The 24,068-nt window shown below is 40.8% G+C and overlaps 1 protein-coding gene and 1 non-coding gene across 2 annotated transcripts in view; one reads left to right on the forward strand and one right to left on the reverse strand.

Annotated features, from left to right (window-relative positions):
- The window catches only part of LOC124162052, a 46,041-nt gene that overhangs the window by 17,105 nt on the left and 4,868 nt on the right, over nt 1-24,068 (reverse strand). The gene's annotated exons all lie outside the window — the stretch shown is intronic.
- Trnak-cuu lies at nt 22,216-22,288 on the forward strand. Its single transcript has one exon. It is a non-coding gene; the product is annotated as a tRNA-Lys (tRNA).

The following is a 24,068-nucleotide window of genomic DNA, read 5'->3' on the forward strand; positions in this document are numbered from 1 at the left end:
ACACATTAACTCTCTTTTCTCTACATGAGAGTAAAGATATGACCGCGTAACCTATGAGGAATAAAAGATATGAAAAAAGGCCCAATTACGACAACTTCACATTCCCTTATCTCCCGTCCTCATTAGTTAATGATAACTAGGGCGTGATAACGTAAATGAAGGTTATATAAGGTTTCCAGTGACTTCCACTTCGAACGTACCCCAGCATAATTTAGGGGGGGGGGGTCTTAGATTAGATAAAATTAAGTGGAAGATAAATGAGGCGTAAAAAACTACTTGGCCTTTTCCTTCCGATATTGCATTGAGATACTATCAAATCTTGAGGAGATTGATCAACAAATATATCCCCGAGTTATAGCGGATTCCTGAAAATGTCGCGGGAATTAAAAAGGGAAAGGCAATATTAATGATGTGTTTAAGAGGTTATATGACTACAGTAGCAACGTTTACCCTCATTGTCAGCTAAGTTTATCAAATAGTTAGCATGAAGGGATAGCAATTGGGAGCTGCTGGAGACTCGGAGGCTGCGCGCTAGGCTTAGATTGCTTGAACAATTGAGAATGGATATCTTTAAGAGCGACACAGAGAACATAATATTAGAGCCACACTATATTTCCAGGTCCGATAGAAGCGATAAATTAAGAGAGATGTTATGCCGAACGGATAGATATGGGAATTCCTTTTTTCCCCGAACCATAAAGGACTTTAATAAACGCTAGTCCCAACTTCGTTAGAGCACTTCATTTTGTTAAAGCTGTAAACGGCTGGTGTCCTAACACCCCCTGCCACACGCCTTTTAGGCGGCTTGCGGGGTATTATGTAGATGTAGATAGATATAGATGAAGTATGCAAAACCAGAGAACAGGAATCAATTGGGACGACAAAGCATGATTTCACGACCTTTACGAAAGTTATGATTGCGAACTATGCTCCAGTAAATCCAGCTTATGCGCATTGGATCTCGATAAAATTAATTCCACCCAAGCGCGTGAGGTAGCGTAAAAGACCAGAAGGTTGATGCACTTATTCACTGGTTTCAGATTGTTGTGGCCAGAGATCTCCTACACAGCATGAACCTGCATTGCAGTAATTATTGCGGGAAAGGCTAAGACTTAAATAAACTTTAAACTTTTGATGATGGCAAAATTTGTGGTTTCCCACTGGCATATTACCCGATTCCAATACCATTCAAAACGCTGAAAGAAACTTACGCATCGATATTTAGAATTGAACTGGGATATTAAACTTATTTGAAAACCCGGTTGGTAACAATATTCTACAATGAAAAAACAGTTATATAATCAGTAACTACCAAAAAGACAAAGAAAATCACATAAAAGTTAAAATACGAGAACATAATAACACGAAAGCATTCACTTTTTCCCCGCCAAAGAAAGCGGCTCCTAATGTGAACCAAATCTACCAGTCTTAAGAGCTATTTTTAACCCAACACAAATAAGTAGTCTTTTAGGGCAAAGCCGATAATGTAGTGGGCCCTTATAAGTAAGCAAGGCTAGAGGTAATAACCCGTTAAACGGGTTATCTCCGCGTTTACGAACTTCAGTGGTTCTGAGAGAGATAAGATGGTTCACGAATTTTATCACGGTCAAATGAAACCTCACATGATTATGAAAATAAATGACTGAAACCGAATAAAAAATGAGAGATAACTTCAAAGAATGCGGCATAACCAGGCCGGATATTCAGGGGAAATGTCTCGGGTAGTAACTATGCTGTGTTTAGGCAATCGGCATCACGTTAACTATGACCGCATTGTCTTTCTTTTGATTAGCAGTGAGAAAAATTCCTTACATAGTTTAATGAATGACTCTCAGATTGGTTGCCAGATAAAACATAAGTATATTTTATATGAGTACTAATCTGCATTCACGTTGAACGAGGGAAAAATGTTACATATTGCGGACAGAAAAGAGGACAGATTTCATAACTGTACCTATAAATAATTGGCATTTTCCGTAACTTATTTTAATTTTTCCGTTTTCCATTTAAAAGTAGAAGTTACTCATTTTCTCCACATACAGTAACGCACATCACGTTAGAACCGTGATCCTACAGAATACCTGACACAAGCAAAGCGAATCCTATTGCCATGACACTAACCGATTATTGAAAGAATGGAAGTATGGCACGTTCACGCCTCGATAAAACAGACGGCAATCCGCGCACCGTCGAAGAAATCTCACGGGAGGAGAGAGACACCAATCTTAGCTGGCGCCCGATCAAATTGAATACCTGCCGCGCTCGGAGTCACGTGACATTTCCACGGCAGCGTCGGACCGCGAGAGGGGTATAATTTCGCTCGGGAGGCGCAAATTACTATCCAACATGGTTATTAAATCCCAACGCTTGCGGGGATATCTTCCGCTAATCGACTATGAATCTAAATAAATGCACGTTCCGCGATTTTGAGTAGGGCAGTCCCTTCGAAGAGGGAAGAAACACTGATGTATGCTCCGGGGTAGGAAAAAAATAGAAATGAATACACGTCTCGCACGGCTGAGATTATCATCAGGGAAAGGTGACCCTCTCGTGCATGATTAGTTCCCTAGGTTACGAACGCGAGCGACTACTCACACAACTCTTTCTTGACGGGAAAACAGAGATTGTTTTTTCCCACACAAAAAAGTTGAGGGAGAAATAGAATCTAACCGCATCGTTGCAAGCGAGTGAATCAATACTGCGGGGTAATTATGAATCCACGATTATTTACTCCGATTAAACGATAAGCATATACGTTATTCAAGTCTCTTAAGGAGACGCCTCCCTCCCTCACGGGCAAAAGTGTTTAGTCTTATTTCGTGACGTAATACTCGTTTTAAACTTAGTTGACTCCTTGAAATTCTGGTGTATATAGACTATAACTTTGTCCACATTTGTATTGATTATGAAGTAGTAAAGGAATGTAAGTATCAGGGATGCCGACTTACAAAAAATATTGGGGGGCCCAAAGCGGGGATCTTGCCCCGGGAAATTTTATAAGTAGTGAGTTATAAGTTTTTTAAGCATTTTTGAAGAGTCATATGATCAACATAAGAACCCTGAAAGCTCGAATCTCGATATCCGTAAGTTCCGGGGAAAATCAACAAGCTTCACACAATTTTTCCTCACACCAATGACGAATTTTTGAGGGGGCCCGAGCCCCCTCAAGCCCCATGGAGTCGGTGCCACTGGTAAGTATATAGCATATCCAAGCCCTGCTTGAGGAGACAGCGATCCTAGCACCAAGGTTGAGATGTATTTTTTGTAGTGTGAACGCAATTTCTGAATTAAGTATTTGATTAATATTCAAACAATCTCAGTGATGCCTCTTGGACCGGTTTCAATCAACACCCTTCCCTCCGACATATCTCAAGTGCCCGCTTTCAAGAATTGGCGCCAAATCGCATTAGTAGGTCAAACTCGCATCCAGAACTCGCTTCGTGCGACGATAGCATTCCTCTTCACGGTATGCTGGGCGTTCGCCTTCGGAAACCTCGCTGCAATACTCCCTTCTTTATTCAAATTGCATTTTTTGATGAAATGATGATGCCCGCAATTTTTGATGAAATTACTATATTCACATTTGGTCGAACTCATGAATTTTTGCTTCAATTTTTAAATTATCCTACTCTCGGGTGAATAAAAATTTGATTCATCAAAACGAAATTTCTTGACGAGCGGGCAACTTTTCATACACGCGTAAGGGGGTAGCACGTTGATTGGACGTGTTTTTCTTGTTAGTGAGTATGTTTTTTTTGTACCAGATGATGGCTCAGTGAGCCGAAACGCGTTGCACACAGTAAAAAAAATTGTGGAAAAGTGCTACGATCTTTTATTTACTTAAATATGTTTTTTCTGATAATATTAGCTACTACTAGGTTGAGAATTTGCTAGTAGAAATTTAAGGTCGATGTCTTTTACCCATGCTACGTTTCCTTCCAAATGCTTCACGTCATGCCATGATTTCTACGCTTAGTTTCCCTATCAACTCTTCTTTTCCCTTATACGTGGAGGTTATTTAGCACATTTTTTGCTCTGATACTAATTTAAGGTACACTCTTTGCCTAATACGGCATTCCATGGCCTCCTAGAAGTCGCCCTATGCGTAAGAAATATTATTTATGAATTTAAAGTCCGATAAGCGTACTAGTCGTTCTAAAAATTGGTTGCGAATAATTGTATTGATAGCAAAGGCGAATTTTTCGATACGATTGCTAGGTTTTATTTTCCCTGTTGAAAAACTATTATCCGAGAAAAATAGCATTGAACTGAAGCGATAAAAGTGACTAAGTCCTATCAGATATAGCCTCATGGCAGATATGGTAGTATTTTTTCGTAAAAAATAACAATATCAATTCCATTCCATTTTAATTTCAACGTCATCGCCAACTTCAATGTCATTAATATTTAGTGATAATGTATAGACATTGCAAATGGTGTCGCAATTAAAATATCTGTGAAATTTGCAAGTGATTTTCATTTTGTATGTCAAAACTCCCTCCACTCCACCTCTATTGGGATCGGGGCTGGCAATCTCGTCTGCAAACATTCAGATTACTTTCGCCGTTGGTGAAAGGAGCTGTTTGTTTCTTAGAAACTCACTCGTAGCCCTCTCCTTCCCCCCATTCCAACGTGAGCGAGTGAGCACCGCGCCATCAAGCCGTGTTGTCGTGGCGTTTCCTCAACAGTAGCAAACTGGGAGGGTGGGTAGGGTGGGGGAGGAGGGGGTTAGAGGAGGGGGAGAGGCAAATGTCGTCTAAGGTCGACCACTTTACCCCCGCCCTCCATTTCACCCCCAAATTCCCAACACCGTCAAGTCACGTGCTCCAGCAGAAAAGAATGTTTTTATTTGGTTTATGGCGTTGGCTCGGCTCCTTCGGGAATGGAGGGAACCCGGTTGCACGGTGCGAAATCTTAATTTATCTCCGAAAGCCATTCTGCTATGCTAGGTGTTAATTTTCAGCGTGACGTCTCATGATGTAGTACGATCAGCGTGTTGGTGGTTTGAAAAATTGATTGCGAAATATAATATAAATGTTAAGGGCAATTTACTCTTTACTATCGCTTATTTCTTAAGTTTTCGTTTATATACTAAATATTGGATTTGTTAACCACTCCCAAGAAAATTATATTGCTCCAGATATTTATTCATACATGTAAATTGGTATAAATATCTAGTAAGTAACGTAAAAAAAAGCCTTCCCAATATATTCACGTTAGTAAGACAAAATGTCAGTATTTGATAAAGAGAAAATTGTTATTGCTAGTAAAAATTTAAGTGGTCACTAACGCCAAGATGCTCTCCTTCGCTGAGGCTCCTAACTTTATTAAAATATCAACCGATCCTGGAGCAGTTGAATCGGAAGGGTTAAAAAGATTTGATCTTGGTCGCAGCATCCTTCGCGCGCTTATTGCCCCGAAGGACGGCACAGCAGCTTGGCTCTGATTCGTTTAAAAGAAAAGAGTCCACTCCCATTATCAATCTGCTACGTCGGCAAGCCAGAGTTCAGCAACAGAGCTGACCACACGGGGCGTTCTCTCCCTACACTGCTACTGGCACGAGCGTAATAATACCGCTACGACGAATGGCTCGGCTTACAAACATTTCCCATTCATCGACACACAATATATACGAAAGCAGTTTTAAAAATAGACTTAAATATCAAGGGCGTTTATTTTTTCAAAAAGGTATTATTAATAATAACAATAATAATAATACTATAATATCATCTTAGTATGAATTGTATGCTTGCAATTGAATCATGTAGTAATTGTTTTCACTGTCTACAATACTACGTGTTAACATTGCTTTGAATACCTATGAAATGAAGTCGGTGACTCATAATGTGTCTCACTTGTATCCTGGCGTATGATAAATTACACATACTAGCGAGGTTTGACACAAATCCGTCAGCTTTCAAAGAAATATAACTGCTGTTTCAGAAGCACACATCAACCGCTAAATCGGTAGAGTTATTTCCTTTAAAACTCACTCATTCAATTACAAATTTTCAATGAACAGAGAGAGTAAACAACATCCAGCAATTACCTGTGCTACATGCATAAAAAATATCTCACTGTAATATTTAGGGTAAAGAATGGAGGCGTTCGAGAAGTGGGTGTGGAGAAGAATAGGGAAGGTGATGAAGAGGAAGGACGGAGAGGAGGATGAAAGACGAAGTGCTGGACATGGTGGGTGAAGAGAGGCAGCTTTTAGATGAGATACGGAGGAGACAGAGGGTATGGATGGAGCGAGCACTGAGATGGGAAAGGGTGCTGATAACAGTATTAGAGGGTAGAATATTGGGTAAACGATGGAGAAGAAATGAAGAGAAGAGGATTATTAGATTGAATGAAAGGGAATAGGCCATATCGCGAATTGAAGCGGAAAATACAGAGAGCCAGGGTATCTGCCAGAATACTTTGTAATTACTCCATGTAACACACACCGAAAGAGTTTAATGGGACACGTTATAAGGACGGAAAATATAAGAAATACGTCTCTTTGCAAATGCTAGAGGATAAAAGAGCGGAACGGAGAGCTGCGTAAACCAATCTTTGGATTGTTGACTTATGGTGATGGTGATTGGCGAATTGATTGATTTGCCGTACAGAAAGATATGGGATTTCGTTTTCCCCCGAACCATAAAGGACTTGTCCCAAATGCTAGTCCCAACTTCGTTAGAGCACTTCATTTTTTATGCGCAGACGGCTGGTGTCCTAACACCCCCTGCCACACCCCTTTTAGGCGGCTTGCGGGGTATTATGTAGTTGTAGATGATGAAACTCAAAAACTAATTGATAGAACAACCTACAAAAACAAAATAAATATTTGAGATACATAGAAAAGGGTGAACTCTTAATTTTCCCAAAAAATTTCATGTTTTTATGCAATCGATGCGACACGTAAAAAAGACAGGTCCAAGCCTAGGGAATGAATAGTTTTCCTAAATAGGCGTGGGAGTGTTTGCAAAAAAGATATGTCTGAAAAATCGCAGCAATTCCCGATGATGCTGGAGGAGAGGCAGAAGTGGGCGGGGCTCGCCGCTGCGAGGACCACGCGGAAGATTCACCTCACGCCACCGCGCGGGCCATTATCGCATCCGAAGAGCCGTCCTTCTGAGAAAGGGCCAGCAGCCAGAGGGAATCATGGGAAGGTGGTTTTGGCGGGAGACTGAGAGAGATAGACAGGGCACAAAGAGATGACGAGATAAAATATACGCATATGCACACATTTATGAGGCGACACCTGTGGAATGGCTGAATGGAAAATTTACTCCTATCAAAACATCTCGAAACGTATCGATTTCTTCTTTTTTGCATTCCACAACCTAGGACCACCTTTCCAGCATACGAAGAGCATGGTGGTGTCTTGAAAGGCTTCATTAAGTTAGTAACTAGCGGTTCGATGACGATATCGGAATTCATTAATGATATTACCGGATTCTTTCATATTGTATACTATGAGAATATTTCGATGTTATACACCCGATTCTCTATCTATGACAGGATATTCACTCAACATTGGAATTTGGATAAGATTTTTTAAACTCGTTCCTAACGTAGCGTAATTCAAATATTTTTCGAAATCAAATCACCGACTTTCCACCATAATTCTAGTTCTCTAATCTAATTCAATCGCTCGAGATGCGAAATACGAATTAGTCTATGCTCGATGTATCACTCTTTATTTTATTTTCATTCACTGTAATGCAATTCCGTGGTTGGTGTACTGAAGCCCTCAGTTTTCCTGTTCACTAGATCATTTTCTTCTGTTCACAGAGGCGTCCTTCTTTACCAACCCCAAGAGCTTCAAATTCTCTTCTAATTCATGCCTAGGCACAATATCCGATTCATGATAGTAGGGAATGGAACGAAGATGTAGAAACTGGATCGGACACTTCATGCCTGCACAGATTAAAGGGAGAGAATTTGAAAAAAATAAAACACTAAATATTGTAGACAAATTGAGAACGATCATGGATGTAAGTGAAAAATGAGGTATTCTTGAATCGACCTCAATCAAATCACTCGGATATCGTCGGTCGATTCCAAGCTATAGAAAGGTCAACTGTATATGTGTACGTGCACCACACCTGCAAACGCAATCAGAGAGTCGGGTGACGCGTTTGAAACCGCAGACGAACCGCCCAAGTGTTTTGAGACGCGTGACTCGTAACGGGATATTGCTAAGAAAATAAGCGGTTGCCCGGGCGACGGGGGAGGGGAAGTGGGTTAGTGATTCCGAGAGATGTTATAGGGGGGATGAGATTGTAGGGGAGGTGCGTGTGGCGATGGGGGAGATGGGGAAAACTCGCGGAGAAAGGCGACTTCTTCTTCCCGTACGGGATTGAGCGGAAAATTTTTGGCGGGAATCGGCGCTGAGAAATGGGGTGAGGGGATTTCTGGGAAGGAAGAGTTCGCGAAACGGAGAGGCGGGAAATTCGGGGAGCCAAGAGACGCGGCGACGAAAGGGGGAGGGCGGGAAAAGTTGTTTCCGGCCGACCTCGTGTCCCGACTTGTTCACCCCCACCACACTCGGTAATAGTGTAAAGGCACTGTGTACTCGCAGCAAAAATTCATCATCATCATAAGCCAACAATCCAAAGATTAGTCTGACGAAGCTCTCCATTACGCTCTCCTATCCGCTAGCCTTTTCATCTACATCTACAAAATACCCTCTAGGGTGTTTGGTAGAGGGTGATCAATCACCAGCATCCAGCATGCATCACTATATGCACACCAAACAGTTCGACCATTTTAACAAAAATGTAATATAGGAATTAATATCGGCGAGTTGATTGAGAAAATAGCTTATTAAATAAAAATACACTCAATAAAATTTTTAAGGCGTAATAGTACTAAAAGAATAATTACAAAAACAAGCTAAAAGAGTTTTTTTCGGCGATTGATTTTACCCAAGATTAAATTTTTACGGAATCAAATAAATCTATTCAATAACGCCTTCTTCGAAAGGTCTCTTTGGCACCGTTGAATAATTTGAGCCTTTTCCTACGCATGTCTATAGCGAACTAAATTTTAATGCTAGTCTAAAATGTATGCGAATTTTGTCAAAAATTCACGTACATTCCAGCATTCACTAACATTTTTCGCATGGTTGGGCAGGTATAAACCATAAGAACATGTATGCCAAGCACCCTAGTGGTGGCTCGCAGGGTATTATGTAGATGTATAAAAAGGGAGCTTATAAATTTTAATTTTCAGAAAAAAATTAGACGGATAGTTTGATAACTCATCCACAACATAGTTTGATATTTTCATGAAAATGAAACGTACTTCGATACGCGAAGAGGGCTCCACCACTGAAGGCTCGTCCGTGTCTTCTCTTTGACACTCGGGCCAACCCTCCTAGTTCTTCCTTTTCCTGGTTTGATCCTTTTATTGCCCTTGTTTCCATTCCCCCGCCTCCATTCCCCTAAGACGCTCATCCCACCACCCACCCCCAACGACTTTCCACCCTCATCTCCCAACCCTTCCTTCCACCCCCTCCCCCTCGCCGCTGTGCCCGTCCTTGGGGAGCAGAAGATAGGGAGAGAGAATAAGACAAGGAAGGGAGACGTTGGTTGGTGGTGGAAGGGACTCGGCCACTCGACCAATGGGCCTTCACGAGGCAGGGCCTTGCGCGGGAGTCGAAGGCACGCTCGAAGAAGCGGAGGGCAGAAGGGGTGGATGAGGGGGTGGGAGAGATTTTTTGGCGGGAACCGTGCGACTCCACCACTGAAGATGTCTGCTGCCTTAATGGCATGGCTCAAATCCAACACTGATAATACGGTAGTTACCTCCATCAAAGAAAACTAAAGGCATTGATTACGATTCGTTACCCATCATTAGTGTATCCATAATATACAAATTATTTGGTTTTAGAAATCCCAGTTTATACGAATGGCAACGGTCAATTGTAACCTAATTTGAAAAAGGCCAGGTTAGCTCCCAAGCGATTCCACTCCACGTGACGTCACAGAGACCTAGTTTCTATACGAGTAGATAGGAGTTTTACATCGTCTGAGATTACCAATGTATGCATGAGGCACAGAGCTCATGGAAGCATCTCTTAATAATCACCTATATAAACTGCCTATGGTCGGAAAGTTTCCTTCGTTTGATAAGGTATTAAAAATCCTTATTTAAGCCAAGCGCTACCTGCTAAAAGGATACTCTGTTATCGACTAGCAGCCTGCATCGCAGCGGCGCACATATCCTCGCCCCAAGATCACCTCACTCGGCGGCAATGGGAACCAGAATGACGTCACACGGGCTTTTCCCAGCGTTCATAGCCGTCGCGTTTTCGCGCGCTTTAAAATTTCACTTTTCATTTAATCGCGAAAAATAGATATCGTCATTTAAAAATCTAAAAGCGTGAAATACGTATTCCAGGAGTCGATGTATGCAATAAAAAATAATGGGAAACCACCCTATTCCTCGAACCAGGGGAGAAATTAAGCTGGAGCGTCAGACCCCCTCCCCCTTAAAAAGTCAATGAAGTTATATGAGCTAAATAGTAGAGGATGAGACACCTTCCCTCTTCAAGTAACGAAGTCTAAATTGTTTATTTAATCATGTACAAGGGAATGGGCGTGGCATGCACTAATACTCCGATGCATATATTGATGGTATTCTACATTTTATGACAGCGTACCATAGGGTGTCCAAATTTTAATGTCCTAATATTTGATTCATTCTCGCCCCCAACAAGGATAAAATCTATGTTCACCACTTTCTCCAGCATAATTAGTCGTTTTCTTTGAATTCTCTGATATATCCGGGCGGTAGAAATTGAGATAGAGAAAGGAGGATATTTCTTGTCCCAAATCCTACTTTACGATTCAGTATCTTCGCTTTTCCATAAATATGACGTGCGAAAAACTTCACACAGATTATTAAAAAGTTTTATCAAAATTGTCTTACGATCAATAACACAACGATTATGAATTTTATAAATAAATCAATTTCAATCTGAATTAGCAATGCAGTACCATCATCATCAAAATGACAGCCAGTAATCCGAAGTGTAGTTTGAAGCGGTGGAAATATATTCCACTTACTATAACTATATTCATTCAACTTACTATAAGTATTGGAGGTTTTATTATAAAAAACAAATTCTAAACCCAGAAGATGGAATTAATTACATTTCGACAGTTTGAGGAAGAATGATTTTTAATCACCCAAAACGTCGACCCACACTCGATATTTTCTTGGATTTCAAAATTCTAAAAGAGATGCTAAATAAAATATTTTATAGAGAGGAAATAATGAGAGTGAGGACATTCACGTGTCAATGAGATAAAAAGCACATCGGACAGCGTCAACACCAACCACAAGACATGAGGGGACTTGTCATCCAGACGTCACACACTGACGGAGAACGCCTGCAGTTAACAGCCTTCTCGAATGAAAGCGAACCTTGGACGACGAGCAAGGAGGAGACGCGAGGCGTTATTCACTCCTTTTCGTTTTCGCAGCGGAAAAACTAAGGAGAGAGCAGGGATGGATGGAGGGTGGGATCTGTTAAAGGAGGACTTATCAGCCACTCCGAAGGACGCTGTAATAAAGGACCGCTCTCTTTCTCTCTTGATGCTTTTTTCCCCGCGAAGTTTGATTCGCATGGTTGCAGGGAAGGACCCTGAAGCGCCCTCTATGCAACGCTGCATCTGCGCCTCCCTCTGCTCGGGCACCGGGGCAAGTTCTTAATCTCTCCATAAATGCAACGGAGGATGACAGCCACGGACGAAGATGGAAGCTCTGATGAATATATTCGAAGTACTTGAATACATTTATTTATTTTATATATTGTATTTGTAATACAATATATAAAATTCCATGCCTCGATTGTAGCACTTACTATATAGCACAAACATCACAATATTAAAAAAAAAGGATTTCACAACACAAGCCATCAGTAAAAGGTGGTATAACACTTTGTGCTCTTGCTAGCCACAGCATAAGCAATGGCCAAGTTTTTTATTTTGACAACGCCGAAATTTTAGATCATGAGGTAAATTTGAGAAAAAGACTTTTCAAAGAAATGGTTCATATATCTAAATCAATTAACATTTGTAATAAAAAACAGACATTGAAAACCTTAGTAAAATTTATTTTTATTTAATTAATCAAAATTAATGGTAACTAGGTATGGTAATAGCTTAGAAACGTAATATCAATAAATATGTGCAAAGCTAAAGTATGTCAAATTTTTTTGCGCACGTATAAAATTTTTAAAATTATATTATTGTAAAAAAAACTCTATCGTAACATTTATTAATGGAAAAATATTGTATATCATTGTATTTTATGTTGTTCTCATGTTTTCTTTCATAGCCCTGATGATAGTTTAAATAAACTAAAAAGTTGGCTAAAATTTTTTTGCATCATGTACATTTGACCCATACTCCGAGAACTAATTTACCATATATTCTAAGAAGCGGACGAGGAAAAGATTGAGTGATTAGCTTAACCTTTGTGTGCAGCGCTACAAGTATCACGGTAATTAATTATAATAAAAAATCTGAAGAATCCTCTCTTGACAAAATTAGTATTTCACAGCGAGAAAAATCTAACTAGAAAAACGACGAAATAGTAGCTTTTGGCGTAAAGAATTTGCGCTACTTAGCCAGTCATTGGATGGAGCGATCTTTTCATTTGTGTTTTGTTTCGTCTATTGATGGTCGTGACGGCAGTGAGTGCAGATTATTACTAACGCTCATGCGCCTTTGGGGAGTCAGCTTGTAGATTTAATTTGCATTTACAATAAAGTCCAATAATATTCACTGAAACTGATTTTTTTTCTAATTTTCTCTCTACTCATTTAGCACGTAATCAGTAACCGCATCAACTACAATTCGATAGTACTTTTTAGTGAAAAATTAGAAAATTCATTAAAATTGACTCGGCAAGTATTAGAGATATTTTAATTTGCTTTCGCGATTAAATGGAGGGACATGCATTTAAATTAGAAAGAGGGATCGTGCAAAAAAAATCAAAGCCCACGGCTTCGGAATACATTCAAAACTTTCTTGTACACTAGACTTGTACGAAGTGAATCTTGACATTGGTAGCTGCACTCGAAAATATTTTAATCCTGAAAGTTTTGTAAAAAAAGATGCCCAGAAAAATTACGACAAAGACTGCACATGGGAGCGGTATGTATTCCAATGTTTTGAAGAGGGTAGGGAAACAACGGGGGTGGGCTATATATGTCCACTATCCCATGGGCACCCCCCGTGTCGAGGCGACACTTTGAGATGGGCCGACCCCCGTGTGGAATGAGGGGCTGCCGACCACAGGTCGCCAGGGCGGGCGGTCCAAGGGGACAGTGGGATCGCCCGGCCGCATCAAGCATTCCGGCGGCACAGCGCACGCGACGCAAAGTTCCCGTAAGACACCCGCCCACCTACCTTCCCTTCGCCCGGCGTTCTTTTGTTTTCATTTTTTTATTCGCTTTCGCATTCCCTCCTTCTTTTGTCTCTCCTCCTCCCATTGTTTCCGTCGGGTGCACGCAAGGGATAAGGGCTCTGGAGAAAGGGTAGGAAGATTGTGTACATCCATCACCGAAAATCACGAGAACCACGAGTCATTACGTGTAGGGTCAATTGATACTGCCTATCGATAATTATACACTCCAACGTCTGACTCCAATTGAATACTGTCATAGCGGAGGGATTCATGAGGCAAATTACGTCTGGCAATATTAAACTCTCTCCTCCCGAGTGATTCGACCCGGAGGTTGGTAAAGGTAGAGCTCACGTCAGACTAAGTCATGGACGCGAAAAAATGTCACTGAAAAATCACTGACTCTTGATTTGCTTTGTGGTGTTCCATTATAAGTTTTCCTGGCTCATCATTTACCCAGGGACTATTTCCGCATGGCTTTTAAACCTTATGGCACTATAAGGATTATAATATCCTCACTCGTTAGGATTCATGGAATGTTTCTTTTCATTGTTGTTACCTTGTATGGATTAATGTTTCGAATCACCAACCATTAGCAAATTTTGCCTTAGCAGGAATGCGCACCTATTTTTGTTACTAAGCGCAATATTTTTGTGACCGTGTGGTGAGCATGGTGGGATGGTCTACTTTATGTAGATGTAAAGGAAGTTATCAAGTAGATATAGATATTCACAGGCCATAAAGAGGACGATAAATTGCAACGGGCCTTTGTCGGAGCCGTTCCCACATTTGTGCCCGTAACGATTCAAGTATGAACGCTGGCGATAAGGAAAGGCCGTTCGACAAAAAGTGAAGGATGAGAACGAGAAGGGGCCGAATCGTCCAAGGACGCGAATTCAGACTTTACATACGGTCTGAACAAATACTAGGAGAGTTTGCTCCCTCCTGACAGCGAGGCGATTGGGTTAGTGAGGGGACTACCGGCGCTGCATCCAGCCTGCAGATGCGTCGCTGGAGAGATAAGGAAGTCCATGGCTTCGCCTCAACGATTTTACTGCGGCGAAAACCAATGAAAAGAAGGAAATGCACTCGTCTAGATCAACATACTATCCCACAAGCCGCCTTAATAAGTGTTTGGCGGGGGCTGTTTTGACACCAGCCGTTGGCTAATAAAAAGGAAATTCTATGACGAAGGTCCGCCAAGCATTAATAACTCTATATTGTTCGCGGGGGAAACGAATTTCCTTACCGATCCGTTCAACAAAACATATTTCTTAATTTATCGGTTCAATAAATCACTCTTCATCAATTAGACGCACAATTTTTCAATTGAACGCCAACATACTACAGACGATCAGATCATATAAATAAAATAAGAGAGAGACTGTAGACCAGATAGATTCAGAATGTCTTTTTTTCCACGATCAATAAGAGATTATAACGGCAGCGATAAAACTCATTAATAGATTAGATGACTTTTAGTGTAGCCTACTATCCTAAGTAAAACGTAATGCATGTTTCTCAATTTTATTATTATTTCTAATAGCATATGGTAGTATAATTTGTTAGTATGCGTGACGTTTTTTGTACTGTGTGGTGTGCATGTGTGTCCACGTGGGAGTCCAATTGCATGCGGCATGCTGGTGATTGATCACCCCCTACCAAAACACCCTAGAGGTGGCTCGCAGGGCATTATGTATATACAGATGTAAGGCAGCGATTGAGATGTTAATTTTCACTTTATCTCAAAACAATCACCCCATTTTAACAATGGCACTAGAGTTAAATCATTAACTCTATTTCTTTACAGAGAAACCCCTTCTTTACAAGATGAAGCAGCTATTCTTCAATTAAAATGGTAACTATGCGTCATGAGCCATCGTCGAATTTGGGCCATTACTTCTGAATGCACACGCGGTTGATAAGAACGTAATCATACGCATACAATTCTGCACTTCAACTTCCGAAAGGCGTTACCTGTGATCGGCACCCAATGAAAGACGCACGCTGGAATGCAAGGTAGCCCGCGGTATCAGGATACCAAGACCCAGCTTCGATTGGTAACCTTGGAACGAAGGACTTTTGACGAATGCATTCTCGACGTGCTGGACACAATCTCACCTCACTCCCTTCCCATGATGCCGAGGGCGTGCGCGGCAATTGCAGAGGGAGTGTGGGGAAAAAGTGAAGTTTCACTTGCTGCACTCGAGGCCGCAAGAGAGGCGATCGGGTTAGAAGTACGTGATGCAAGAACTTCATGCCTGGTGCCTCAATCACATCCACTGTCGATCGAATACTTTCGAGAGAATTTCTAAATCTACACCTACATAATACCCTGCGAGCCACCTCTACGGTGTTTGGCAGGGGGTGATCGATCACCATCATGCAGCATGCAATTGGACTCCCTCATGCACACCATACAGTACAAAATACGTCACGCATACTAACAAATTATACTACCATATGCTGTTGGAAATAAAAATGAAATTAAGAAACATGTATTAAGCTTTACATAGGTTAGTAGGCTACACTGCAAGTCATGCAATCTATTTATGAGCTCTATGGCTGCCGTTATAATCTCTTATTGATCGTGGAAAAAAAGACATTCTCTATCTGTCTGCTCTACAATTTATCTCTCTTATTTTATTTTTATGATCTGATCTTCCGTAGTATGTTGGCGTCCGCAAGATATGGTTAACTTCGTTAGAAAAGACACTACTCTTGAATTTATCTAAAAGGTTTAGTCTACTTTTAAATCTACGGACAGAGATTCCCATCCGAGTTTATCTAAGAGGTCAGTGACACTAACAAGACTGTCGTAACGACCTTTCACATACCTGGCAGCTCTTCTTTGCACGTGTTCTAACTCTGTTATTAAGCCTTTTTCATGAGGGTCCCAAACACTGGCAGCGTATTCTAAATGTGGTCTAACGAGGGAAAAGTAGCTAATTCCTCTCACTTTGTCGTCGCACTTTCCTAATATTATTTTAACAAAACCCATTTTACGAATAGCTTGACCGGTTATTTCTCAATCATATTTATTCCACGATAGATTATTATTTAGTCTAACTCCTAGATGTTTCACGGATTCAACAGTCTGTAATTGGGTACCCCAAATTCGATGTGTATAGCAATTGTTTCCATCATTGTCCTCTTGGATGAAAGGATATAGGAAGAAAGAAGGTGTAGCAAAGAAGAGGAGAAAAAAGGGAACTGTGAAGTACCATACCTCAGAGAAGGAACCGGTGGATATGCCATTTTAATAAAATAGAGTTATTATGTGAGAAATATAGTAATGGGAAAAACTTAAGGAAAAGATCACCGAGATTGGACAAGAGATAAGTAGGTATGCATAATGATATCCTATTATAAACCCCATTTTTTAATGAAGGTCTCGTTTATTTACATCGTACTTTGGTGGAATATATTTGCCGTGTTCTCATGAACCAAAGCAGAACTTAATAACGGGTAACTTTAATCCTCTTAAACAAGAAACAGACGTACTTGGCACGTTATCTGGTGACTTCGGGGCCACTGATCTAAAATTTTACAACCTACCCTACATTTTTTACCTCCTAAATTATTCGAAATACGTACGATGTATTCTCAAAATACATCATACGTATTTCGAAAAAATAACACAAACCTGAGGGGGTGGACACAACTCCTCCTTCGTCGTGAATATGTCCCTTTAAGAACCCTTTACAACCCAAGAAAACGATTGAATCGTACAAAGAAGTCCAAATTTGAGTCCCGGGTAGCAAAATCTTTTCCGAGCCTACTGGGATCAATATCCGCTTCCTGAACTTGGAAAGCAAATACCCAAAAAAAAAAAAACACTTGCTCCCGGAACACTTCACGGCGTTTCCTGTGGCATCGGACAACAATGGATGGAGCGGAAAAGAGCCACCGTTGTGTGGATACACGGATACCTATAACAGTCACCCAAGAGGCTGCAAAAGATCCCACAGAATGCTCTCAACTGCTTTCCGACCGGTGCAAAGCATAACGGTACCCGCAGAAAGGTAGCAAGTGCACAGGGTGGCGTAAGCAAAAAAGAATTCATAATAGTTCACCTCCTTTACCGCCTTTTGATATCACTTCCTCTTATCTCCCCTCAAGCAAGGAAAGCAGGTGGGTTTCCTCCAAAGGAAACGGGGTGGCGGGGACAGACGGAAGCTGGGTGAGAAGAAAGGGTTGTATTCTCTTTCCATCCAGTCACGAGACCGGATGCATTCCGGGGAAAACCGTAACCTTCAGCAACGAGGAATCTCCCGAGTATGTCTCCGGATGAGTCACAAGGGAGGCATCTTAAAAACCGCTCCCTCGCCCTCCCATAGATGCCATTTAGGATCGAACATTCCAAACCTCGGCTTAAAGTCGCTCTTCCTTCTTCTCTCCCTTATATAAAGATTTCAATTAATTAATAATCCCATTACAACGAAGTTAGCCATATCTTACGCACGCCAACATACTACGGAAGATCAGATCATATAAATAAAATAAGAGAGATAGATTAAAGAACAGACTGATTCAGAACGTCTTTTTTTCCACGATCAATAAGAGATTATAATGGTAAATAAAAAGTAATAACGTTAATAACGATAAAATGAAAAGGAGTAGGTGTCATTGTTAATTTAAGAGAGAAATCCATGAAGGGGGGTAGACTGCAGGAACATTTCCTGAATACTCCATAGAAACCTACCTTAATCGGTAGAATACTTTAATATTGAGTTTTTTTCTTTCCCTTGGCCCCTATATTTAACGTTCGCTAGCGTCTTGGAGTAGCGATCTTGTGAGACCTACACCAGACCTACACTCCACGACAGTGATCAATTGTAATTTCATTTCAAACTATGAAAATATTCCACAAAGTATAACTAATTGCATAATTCCCTATGACTAATTGCATTCATATCAGTTAACTCAGGTTAAGTAGTGGTGAACACTAGGGGCGCAGCTAGGAATTAAGGCTAGGGGGGGGGGGGTGTTTAGGTGCAGCTAATACCGGGGTGTGTGGGGGTATGGAATACGAATCAGGATAAGCGGTGTGTGCAGGATTGATAAATTGCGGAATTTAATGACAAATTGTCCAAAATGGTGCAATTTATGGCTTTCTGAGGGATATTTTATTAATACTTACACTATTATATTAGTGATATCAATCCAATTAAGTAAAATAGATTTAACTTATGATATTCTCTGAGCTCTGTGGGGGGGGGGGTTTATCCCCCAAAACGCCCCCTCCCTGCTTCACTGATGAACATGACAGCAGACTCCTCTTCCTTCGAGGCAGCGAGGAACCTAGTGCCTTAGTGACACCTCGACAGAATTATCTCATCACGATTCCCACTCCGCAAATACGTATCCCTATTCCTTCTCCTCTGCAAGTAGGTGCAAGCGTGCACACGACAATCCCCCCGCCCCCACCACCACGCGAGAACGAAGAGGGAGAGGCGAAGCAGCGAGCAAAATCCCCCATCCTCTCCCGCGTGACGACGACGTTTTTTTTCATCGTTGGCAGTGCCTCAACACGCCCGGGGTTGAGATGAGCCGACGCAGAGGAGGAAGGTCATACGTACGGCCCCGCGGAGATACTCTCGGCGCTGCCAACATCACCGTTCGTGCGTTTGTACATATACCTTCGACGTATCGGTTTTAATAGGGTAGTTTCCTTCACCAAAGAAAACGAAAGGGATTGATTGCGATTCGTTACCCACATTTAGTTTATTCATAATATTCAAATTATTTGGTTTTAGAAATCCCAGTTTAGACGAGAGGCCAATTTAGATGATCAATTTTAACCGCACTTGAAAAAGGCCAGATTGGCGCCAATGCGATGTCACTCCACGTGACGTCACAGGTACCTAGTTTCTAGACGAGTGGATAGGAGTTTTACATCGTCTGAGGTTACCAATGCATGCATGATGCACAGAGCTCAGGGAAACGTCTCTTAATAATGACCTATTAAAACTGCCTATGGTCGGAAAGTTTCCTTCGTTTGATAAGGTATTATTAATCCTTATTTAAGCCAAGCGCTACCTGCTAGCTGGGTACTCTGCTACCTGCTAGAATCCTGCGTCGTATCAGCGCTCAAAGCCTCGCCCCATAGTCACCTCACTTGCGGCAGCGGGAGTCAGAACGACGTCACACGAGGTTTTCCCATCATTCATACTTGGCCGTCGCGTTTTCGCGCGCTTGAAAATTTTCACTTCTCATTTAATCGCAAAAAATACAATTCGTCATTTAAAAACCTAAAAATGTGAAATACGTATTCCAGGAGTCGATTCAGGCAATAAAAGAAGAATAGGAAACCACCCTATTAACACTTCGTTGCCCGGCGCCCTTGATATTCCTAGCAGTAGCCCAAGAGGCACAATCAATATAAGGTGGATGACAAGCTACCATTGCGGCCCTATCATTAATAAACACAAGAGACTTAGTTCGAAACACCTAGTGCGTTTCGTTCTCCAATTAAGGTAAAGGAGGGACACTATCACAAATTTTGGGACGAACAACCGAGGAATCGTTAGAGGCGCTGGCGGCAACGGGATTATGAGCACATGTTTCCATTAGAGACAAATATAGCTGCTGTACCTAGCAACAATATACGAATATATTTCTATGACAGAGTGAAAAATATCTACCGAATGGAGTTACTATATTTTCTCGTTTTCTCGCTCTCGCGATATAATGTACCATATCGCAGCTAAAAACTCAAATGATTGAAGATGACGACGAAGACTAAATTCAAGACTGGTCCATACCAACAATAACGATTGATTTCCACCAGAAGGGGCACTTTATTCCAGGACGAACGTAATCTATCCTGCGAATTCGTAGTGTGCATTCAACTTCACATTAGACCTTCAACACCAGGAACTACTCGCCGGAACCAAAAAATGAGAGAAATACTGTGTCATCTACTTCTACATCATTAGCCGTCTTTAGGGCGTTTGTTTTTTCGGGAGAGAAAAAATTAAGCCCCAACGCCATTAATATTAACGAACGTGTACCACGAATGTTTTAGTTATTTGACGAACTATTTTAGTTCATGGTGAAACAAAACCCAGTACTATTCCACAAAATTTTATTTTAACTGTCAACTTGTTTCGACGTTTACACCGTCATTGCGATGACGATATCTACTGAGAGTTGACGGTTAAAATAAAAGTTTGTGGAATAGTGCTGGGTTTTGTTTCACCATGAACATTTCACCGTTCCACCAAGTAACGCCCAAATCAGTTGAAACTATTTTGTGACGTTGTGACGCACTTTACCTAAGTATCTGATAATGACATAAATGGCGAAAAATTGCACTTATATATCAAAATGATCCGTTTATAAAAGAAATCTGATGGCAGATGCATTTTTTCCCCTCGAGTATCGCCATTGCGAAACTTCCGTGAGCGTCTTTCACTCCAAGTTGGCAGCGGTGCATAGGAATTTCGAAAGGATTCGAACAGCGCGTGCAATAAATCATGGAAGTGAGTGTGATCTCACGAACGTCCAATAAACCGCTGCTATAGTGATATGCCCTCAGCCTCGTTGGCAGCGCGATGCAGTGCGCTTACGCAATCGCAGAGGAGAAAAAAAAGATAATAGGAGGAGGAGGGAGATAAACGAAGCCAGACGGCACGTCTCTATGGTGATTAATACTATTTTACATCGAGAATAAGAGGCGTTGGTGACTTTCCTGCCCCCACGATTGGGAAACACAAAAGACGACACAGTCACTCATGCTTAAGACAAAAAAAGACATGATTCAATATCATGTATGTAACCACAAAAATTTAACGCGTGCAAAGGAAAGCTGCCAGGTATGCGAAAGGTCGTTACGATAGTCTTGTTAGTGTAACTGACCTCTTAGATAAACTCGGATGGGAATCTCTGTCGGACCGTAGATTTAAAAGTAGACTAAACCTTTTAGATAAATTCAAGAGTAGTGTCTTTTCTAACGAAGTTAACCATATCTTGCGGACGCCAACACACCACGGAAGATCAGATCATAAAAATAAAATAAGAGAGATAGATTGTAGAACAGACAGATAAAGAATGTCTTTTTTTCCACGATCAATAAGAGATTATAACGGCAGCGATAGAACTCATAAATAGATTGCATGACTTGTAGTGTAGCCTACTAACCTATGTAAAACTTAATACATGTTTCTTAATTTTATTTTTATTTCCAACAGCATATAGTAATATAATTTGTAAGTATGCGTGACGTATTTTGTACTCTGTGGTGTGCATGTGGAAGTCCAATTGCATGCTGCATGATGGTGATCGATCACCCCCTGTCATACACCCTGAGGTGGCTCGCAGATGTAGATGTAGAAAAATGTTCAAGCTGGGATTCAGGAAAAGAGAGGGTCCATTAAGTGAGGGGAGATAAATTTGGAAGAGGTTATTATATCTATGCGTTGGCAAAACTGCACGGCATCGTGGCTACAATTCTGATGTAAATAAGATAAAAGTCCCACAATATACTCGGCAATATTAAATATTCGTTTTGCACAGCTTAACTCTACAATTACCATTTGTCAAGGACCAACTGCTAAATGCATAGACCGCACCAATAGTATATAGTTACGACGAAAATTGGCATCGCTCTTCCAAAACGTCTGGAACCTACAAACAAAATCCTGTAAGAGGCTATAGCAAACAGGTTCTGATAAGAGGTCTTTTAATCAAATGAATCGATCTATAAAGATGCCGGTGAAATGATAGTACACCACCACTACAACCGATACCAATACACTGGCAGACTAGTAACTTTATAGGTTGACGTCTGTGATCATACCAGCCCGGCTAGCTCAGTCGGTAGAGCATGAGACTCTTAATCTCAGGGTCGTGGGTTCGAGCCCCACGTTGGGCGAATTTTTTTATCGGCTGCGGAGCTGATGAATTTGAACGGAGAGGAACTTTCACATTCTTACTCAAACAATACGAAGCAGTTTAAGGATCACAAAAATATTCCCTTCATTCGTTTCCACTGTCTTCACGAAGAAACTAAATTCTGTTAACCATGGATTCAATGGAATTGTCTATTGGTAACGTGAAAACTGGTAATGAGCTGATTAGGCACAATATTCTGCAACCATTGACTATATTTATTAATTATACCCCAGAATCCATCTTCTGCATTAGAATTACGAAATTTGCTGATGCCTCACAAATGACTCAAACGAAATGTGACGCATGACATTGTTTGAATGGCAAAGAAGAAGAGAAAATAAACATCGCATAGAATTAAGCACAATAATCCCTCATTTCTCATATCACTATTTGGGATATTAATCCATTTTTACAATACAGAATCAAACATAAACATTTAACAACACTACATACCGGGAGGCGATTACTACAAAAAGCTGCATTAACGTAACCAAAATTTGTGAAGGAGATACACAGTGAATGGTGATCAATATAAGTGACAAAAATATTAAAGGAAGCTCAAAAAAAGTTTATCGAAACGTTGATTAAGAAAAACAGCGAATTAATGCGTCACATTATTCCAAATAAATGCCGCATAGAAGCGAGATAGCTGACAAAGTAACATGCATGCTCAGACGTATTAGAGTAACCGATATATATTAAAATATCATATTTATATTAATTAATGAGGCATATGGTTACATTTTGCGACGAGAAGAGGGTACATGTACATTTATCTCTTCAGCGGTTCTTCTAAGAAACCACGAGTGTGAAATATTAATCATGTGTTTGCCGCCATTCGTATCTCAGTAATGCAAACACGGGATGACGAAAAATTAGGGGAACCGCTTTCGCTTAGTGTTAGGGAGAGGGCGACATCACCCGTTAAGTCAACACATTTGCCGACCCAATCACCCACGCCGCTTGCCTCATCACCGGAAAAGGCGTTTACGCCTAAGGATCCGGCAATTTCAATGCGTCACTTCCAAACTGACGACTCACCGCACGGAAAACACAAACAAAGAAAAAGAGACAAGTCGGCACAAGCCTAGACAAGATAAGACTATGAGAAGTATCATATCTACATTCCGCTGATTTCCCAATAATGCGCTATTTCACGTGCTTATACTTCCTTTCCTTGAACATAATAAATAATGATATTCGAGTAAAAATTAGGTGTTACATAATAACATTTGATGGGTTGAGATTAGAACTTGAGGAGCTATAATCAAGAAGACGCTCATACACTATTTATTTATCATGTCAATTTTATAACATCCTAAAAACGCTAGAGGGAGTTTATAATAAATCCCCTTCTTTTCATTTTCAACCGACTCCTTTTGGGACGTTATTAAAAACTGATGTGGATAAATAGTGTAGGGACGGCTTCTTCATCAAAGCTTCTCTTAGTCCTCCAGTTAAGAAGTCTGATATCATTACATAATATCTAATTTTTACACGTGTACCAATATTAATAAGATACAATCAAAGAACATGAAATTGAGTGATACAATACTTTTCACCAATAGTCGATAATTCTTGACCGGGCCTGAGAAAGCCTACAAGCTATCCAGGCAATAAATGCAACGATGCGATGAGAAAGGAAAAGAATACACCTCTCTCCAAAACAATTCTTACCTTGGCAATAATCCAGGAATTACCGAGTCAACAGACATGCGGTTAGTGGAGTGACACAGAAAATATCACCTTAGAACATTCCC

Source organism: Ischnura elegans, chromosome 7, assembly GCF_921293095.1.
Source record: "Ischnura elegans chromosome 7, ioIscEleg1.1, whole genome shotgun sequence".
Classification (NCBI taxonomy): domain Eukaryota; kingdom Metazoa; phylum Arthropoda; class Insecta; order Odonata; family Coenagrionidae; genus Ischnura; species Ischnura elegans.